This window comes from Coregonus lavaretus (assembly GCF_964263955.1).
Source record: "Coregonus lavaretus genome assembly, chromosome: 1".
In the NCBI taxonomy this organism is placed as follows: Eukaryota; Metazoa; Chordata; class Actinopteri; order Salmoniformes; family Salmonidae; genus Coregonus; species Coregonus lavaretus.
Genome location: NC_139988.1, coordinates 57,646,296 through 57,652,295, shown reverse-complemented (window position 1 = coordinate 57,652,295; position 6,000 = coordinate 57,646,296). Strand labels below are relative to the sequence as shown.

The following is a 6,000-nucleotide window of genomic DNA, read 5'->3' as shown; positions in this document are numbered from 1 at the left end:
AATGTAAATCAAAACTAGACGTTGAACTGACTTCTGTGCCCAGTAGGTAGGCAGTGTACTTTGCGAGGAAATTACAATGTTGTGCTTCATTCAAAAAGGCAGGATGCTCCTCCTGGGATTTCAACCAACAACAAATTACCAAAACCACTACACCATGTTACACCATATCGTTACTGCTATTAAAGAGATTGCACAACTACCCATAGATGGAAAATATCGCATTATTTCATTACAAGAAGATAATATGAAGCTTTACACACTGAAATATGACAGCTATTCAAGATGCAAATTATTACATTATGTTCATGAAACCATTTTAGTACTTTTTCATGTTCATTTATAGAAACTTACATAGTGAAATAATTGTTTTAGAGTGCAATTACTCAGAGATGATTCAGAACAGTCCTCTCAGGAAGGGAGATTAAATCTTAACATCATGACAGATTCCCTTTTGTATCTCAGTAATGCAGAGATGGAACACAGGAATTCCACAAGACAACATCAATCAATCATTCAAATTCTATTTAGCTAACCGACCCTTACAATACAGTTATTGCTGAGTGCTTGGAGCAATGTATGCCTAGTTCTAAAAGCTTTATTCTTGCTCGTGCTGGGCCAACTGATATAACTCCCCAACCAACAACTTTGCATACATTTATTGAAATACTAATTGAAATTACAGTTTCCTTTCTGGGACATTTTGGGCAGTTTTGATATCAGTGGGCAAATTGAGCGGATGTGTTATTGCCCAGATTTTGCATTAATATGAGTGCAAGAGGTGTTGGTCATAATGACACTCCTTAGTGAGCTGTCAATCTTGACCCCCCATTAAAGTGCTGTCACTTGGAGAGCAGATGGTACACACACTCCACCTAAGAGAGGTGGAGTTGCCATGGCAACAGACTAATAATGGCTACCCTGGTGTAGGGGAATCGCTGGCTCTAATTTGTTAAGTACCACCTCAGTATATTTGATTTAATCACTATATTCAGTGCCTAACACAACTGACACCAAATAAAACATCCTGGGGTGTCCATACAAGACAGTAAATCAAACATCTACTTTCAATACCCTTTTTGAGTAAATTGAGCCATAGTATAGGCCAGATTCCATGCCATTATCAAGAAGAGACTCTAGTGTGGTTATACACATGGGTCTACTACATACAATATACCATTGTACACAATATAATTCATTACACATATAAAATAATAATCCACTTATGCACTTTCAAATCAAATCAAACTTTATTTAACGTGCATTTAAAATCGCAACACACTTTACAGTTAACAGTAAATCAAGCATTTGCAATAATTCCCACAACAATGGCTCAGAATGAAAGCCGACTGTGAATGAAAGGAGTGGTATTGTAGTGCTTTTAGATTTTGAGAAATAACTTCTTCCTGTAGAGCAGGACCGTGATGAAGACCCAGAGAGAGGTGGCCCACAGGCTCTGGATCAGCCTCTCACAGTGGCAGTCCGTAAAGCGCATCTCCCAGCTGAAGGGGATGTAGGACCCCAGGAGAGAGTGGCCAACGGGGTATGATATTAATGCCTCTGTAACTTTCTCACTCATCATTATTCACGATTCATTCAGGATTATCCGTAATCATGGTAGCATCCACATGAATGTATAAGTGTTTAGAAACATATTGTATTCCTATTTACAATAAAAGTGACTCCATAATGACACAATACATTATTTACCATTCATTTCTATTGGGCACAAAATAATCTGAAACACAACTAAAACAAACAGCAAATGCATCCAACAAATTCTTAGAGTCACAAGCTTGATGTAGTCATTACGTGCTATGAATATGGGACAAAATACTTAACTTTTTACTACTTTAATATACATATACTGTAAGTGAATTTGTTCCAATACTTTTTGTCCCCTAAAATGGGGGGACTATACAAAAAGTGCTGTAATTTCTAAACGGTTCCCCCAATATGAATGAAAATACCCTCAAATTAAAGCTGACAGTCTGCACACCTCATAGTAACCTCATCGAAAGTGCTGGAGTACAGAGCCAAACCAACAACAAAATTGTCACTGTCCCAATACTTTTGGAGCTCACTGTATATAAATGCACAATACAAATTCACTTTATTGTGCTATTTGTATGTATTTGTATTTATTATGGATCCCCATTATTCTTCTGAAATGAGGGGAAAAAGTCAGTCACTCACCCACTCCTCCAATGACATGACATGACATGACATCCTCCTAGCAGCTAGCTAGCTAGCTAGCTATCTCGCTAACGTTAGGCTCCGTGTTTTTAGCTTGCTACATAAATAGATAGATACGCTAGCCTATTAGCCATGTCACGACTGACTTGTAATCATTGCCCTTGCTAGTTTGATTGTATTGACATTTCCAGCCTTAGTTACATTTGTCAGTTTTTGTCCAAAATATTGAGCCGTTGAAACTGAAACAGTGCATCCCGAATGGAGGCAGCAAACAATTTACAAAGCCAGCTGTGATTTACAATCTGATAGCAATATTTTTTGGAGTACCAAGAAATGTATTGGTGAATTATATTAATCATGCATTGTACTGCATCCATCTATTTTGCCAACAACGCCTTAGTTTACATCATGGAATGTTGAGGCAAATAGAACCTACTTTTAAAACCTCTTATAAAGTTGGTTTTGTAGCATTAACTGGGAATTTGATATTTTTTTATTATTATATGATTGTCTGTTTGTTTCACATCTACAAAGTACTTAAACCGCTGTCAGTTCCACTTTAAAACAGTTACAGAGTTTAATGTCTGTGATAGGAGAAAACTGAGGATTTATCAACAATATTGTAGTTACTCCACAATACTAGCCTAAAATGTACAGAATAAAAATATTCCCAAACATGCATCCTGTTTGCAATAAGACACTAAAGTAAAACTGCATAAAATGTGGCAAAGAAAGGAACTTTATGTCCTGAATAAAAAGCATTATGTTTGGGGCAAATCCAACACAACACATCACTGAGTACCACTCTTCATATTTTCAAGCATGGTGGTGGCTGCATCATGTTATGGGAATGCTTGTCATTGGCAAGGACTCTGGATTTTTGGGGGATAAAAAGAAACGGAATAGAGCTAAGCACATGCAATATCCTAGCAAAAAATCTGGTTCAGTCTGCTTTCCAACAGACACTGGGAGACAAATTCACCTTTCAGCAGGACAATAACCTAAAACACAAGGCCAAATATACATTGGAGTAGCTTACCAAGACGACATTGAATCTTCCTGAGTGACCTAGTTACAGTTTTGACTTAAATCGGCTTGAAAATCTATGACAAGACTTGAAAATGGCTGTCTAGCAATGATCAACAACCAACTTGACAGAGCTTGAAGAATTTTAAAAAGAATAATGGGCAAATATTGTACAATCCCGGTGTGCAAAGCTCTTAGAGATTTACCCAGAAAGACTCTCAGCTGTAATCGCTGCCAAAGGTGATTCTAACATGCATTGACTCAGGGGTGTGAATACTTATGTAAATAAGATATTTCTGTATTTCATTTTCAATAAATTTGCAAGAATTTCTAAAAACATGTTTTCACTTTGTCATTATGGGGTATTATATGTAGTTGAGTGAGAAAAAACAAGAATGTCATCCATTCTGAATTCAGGCTGTAACTCAACAAAATGTGGAATAAGTCAAGGGGTATGAATACTTTCTGAAGGCACTGTATATAGATATATACAGGTAACTGCCAAAATAAAGGAAACACTTTAGTAAATGAGGGATACAGAGTATATTTAAAGAAGGTGCTTCCACACAGATGTGATTCCTGAGTTAATTAAGCAATTAACATCCCATCATGCTTAGGGTCATGTATAAAAATGCCCAGTTGCCCATTATTTTGACTGCATTGCTAGAAGAAGAGATCTCAGTGACTTTGAAAGAGCGGTCTCAAAGGAGCATATGGTGGTTTAAAGGGTGTGTGTGTCTCTCAGTCACCAGATCTCAACCCAATTGAACACTTATCAAATCAAATCTTTCCCTCGATCCTGACTGGTCTCCAATTCCCTGCCACTGAAAAACATCCCTACAGCATGATGCTGCCACCACCATGCTTCACCGTAGGGATGGTGCCAGGTTTCTTCCAGATGTGACGCTTGGCATTCAGGCCAAAGATTTCAATCTTGGTTTCATCAGACCAGAGAATCTTGTTTCTCATGGTCTGAGAGTCCTTTAAGTGCCTTTTGGCAAACTCCAAGCGGGCTGTCATGTGCATTTTACTGAGTGGCTTCCGTCTAGCCACTCTACCATAAAGGCCTGATTGGTGGAGTGCTGCAGAGATTGTTGTCCTTCTAGAAGCTTCTCCCATCTCCACAGAGGAACTCTGGAGCTCTGTCAGAGTGACCAAGGGAGTTGGTGGTTCCAAACTTCTTCCATTTAAGAATGATGGAGGCCACTGTGTTCTTGGGGATATTCAATGCTGCAGAAATGTTTTGGTACCCTTCTCCAGATCTGTGCCTCGACACAATCCTGTCTCGGAGATCTACGGACAATTCCTTCGACCTCCTGGCTTGTTTTTTGCTCTGACATGCACTGTCAACTGTGAGACCTTATATAGACAGGTGTGTGCCTTTCCAAATCATGTCCAATCAATTGAATTTACCACAGGTGGACTCCAATCAAGTTGTAGAAACATCTCAAGGATGATCAATGGAAACAGGATGCACCTGAGCTCAATTTCGAGTCTCATAGCAAAGGGTCTGAATACTTATGTAAATAAGCTATTTCTGTTTTTAGACAAAACGTCTAAAAACCTCCTTTCATTTTGTCATTAGGGGATATTGTGTGTAGGTTGATGAGGATTTTTATGTATTTAATCCATTTTAGAATAAGGCTTTAACGTAACAAAATGTGGAAAAAGTCAATGGGTCTGAATACTTTCCGAATCCAGTGTATGTATGAGGAGTGCACTATGTGTACACTTTTCCATGGGGAAGCTCGGCACTTGTGATTAAGAGTTTGGATGACCAGTACAAAGTGCGAACAACAAAGCGTAAACAACACTGAGCAGCCATATAAATAAATAATAGATTTTGCTGCTGATGCTGAGATACAGTACAGTATGCTAGGATAGTATGATGCATTAGTGTTAGTAGTGGATCCTTGGCACGTGCCCCATGGAGCCATGCCAGCGAGTCATGTCCTTGTCTGTTCCTAAGTGCAAGAATGTTTGATGTAATATCATCTAATGTAAAATGGCCACATCCCAGATCCTTGCAGCAGCAACAGTAGGCATCTTTTATCTCATCTGAAGGAGGGCCAAAAAATATACTAAGGCTGGGAGTTAATTACTTTGAGACATTCAGGCAGGGACTCATACTCAAGAGCTCAATAACCTGCGCATGATGAACTGCCTATAAAACCAGGGTGGGTATAATGGCTAAGCATAAGCATGGCTATAGAGAAGAAGCCCCTGTGGGAAAATCATGAGAGATTCTGCTTACATATCAGAGATAAAATGATACTCTGTCTGACATGACATTAAAATTACTTATATTCATATTACATGTAGTGTGAGCGTGGAAGAAATACGTTGGCTATAACATACAATACATGACCAAAAGTATGTGGACACTTGCCCCGGTCGAACATCTCAACCCAAAATCATGGGCATTAATATAACATTTGTCCCCCCTTTGCTGCTATAACAGCCTCCACTCTTCTGGGAAGGCTTTCCACTAGATGTTGGAACATTGCTGCAGGGACTTGCTTCCATTCAGCCACAAGAGCATTAGTGAGGTCGGGCACTGATGTTGGGCGATTAGGCCTGGCTCGTAGTCGGCGTTCCAATTCATCCCAAAGGTGTTCGATGGGGGTTGAGTTCAGGGATCTGTGCAGGCCAGTCAAGTTCTTCCACACCGATCTCGACAAACCATTTCTGTATGGGCCTCGCTTTGTGCACGGGGGCATTGTTATGCTGAAACAGGACAGGGCCTTCCCCAATCTGTTGCCACAAAGTTGGAAGCACAGA

The 6,000-nt window shown here is 39.4% G+C and overlaps 1 pseudogene across 1 annotated transcript in view; it reads right to left on the bottom strand.

The window, feature by feature from the left end:
- Positions 1-1,378: 1,378 nt before the first annotated feature.
- LOC311133567 (heparan-alpha-glucosaminide N-acetyltransferase-like) overlaps positions 1,379-6,000 on the bottom strand; it is a 45,686-nt pseudogene continuing 41,064 nt past the window's right edge. Inside the window, exon 8 of the transcript in view lies at positions 1,379-1,499. The product of the transcript in view is annotated as a heparan-alpha-glucosaminide N-acetyltransferase-like (transcript). The remainder of the gene's footprint in view (positions 1,500-6,000) is intronic.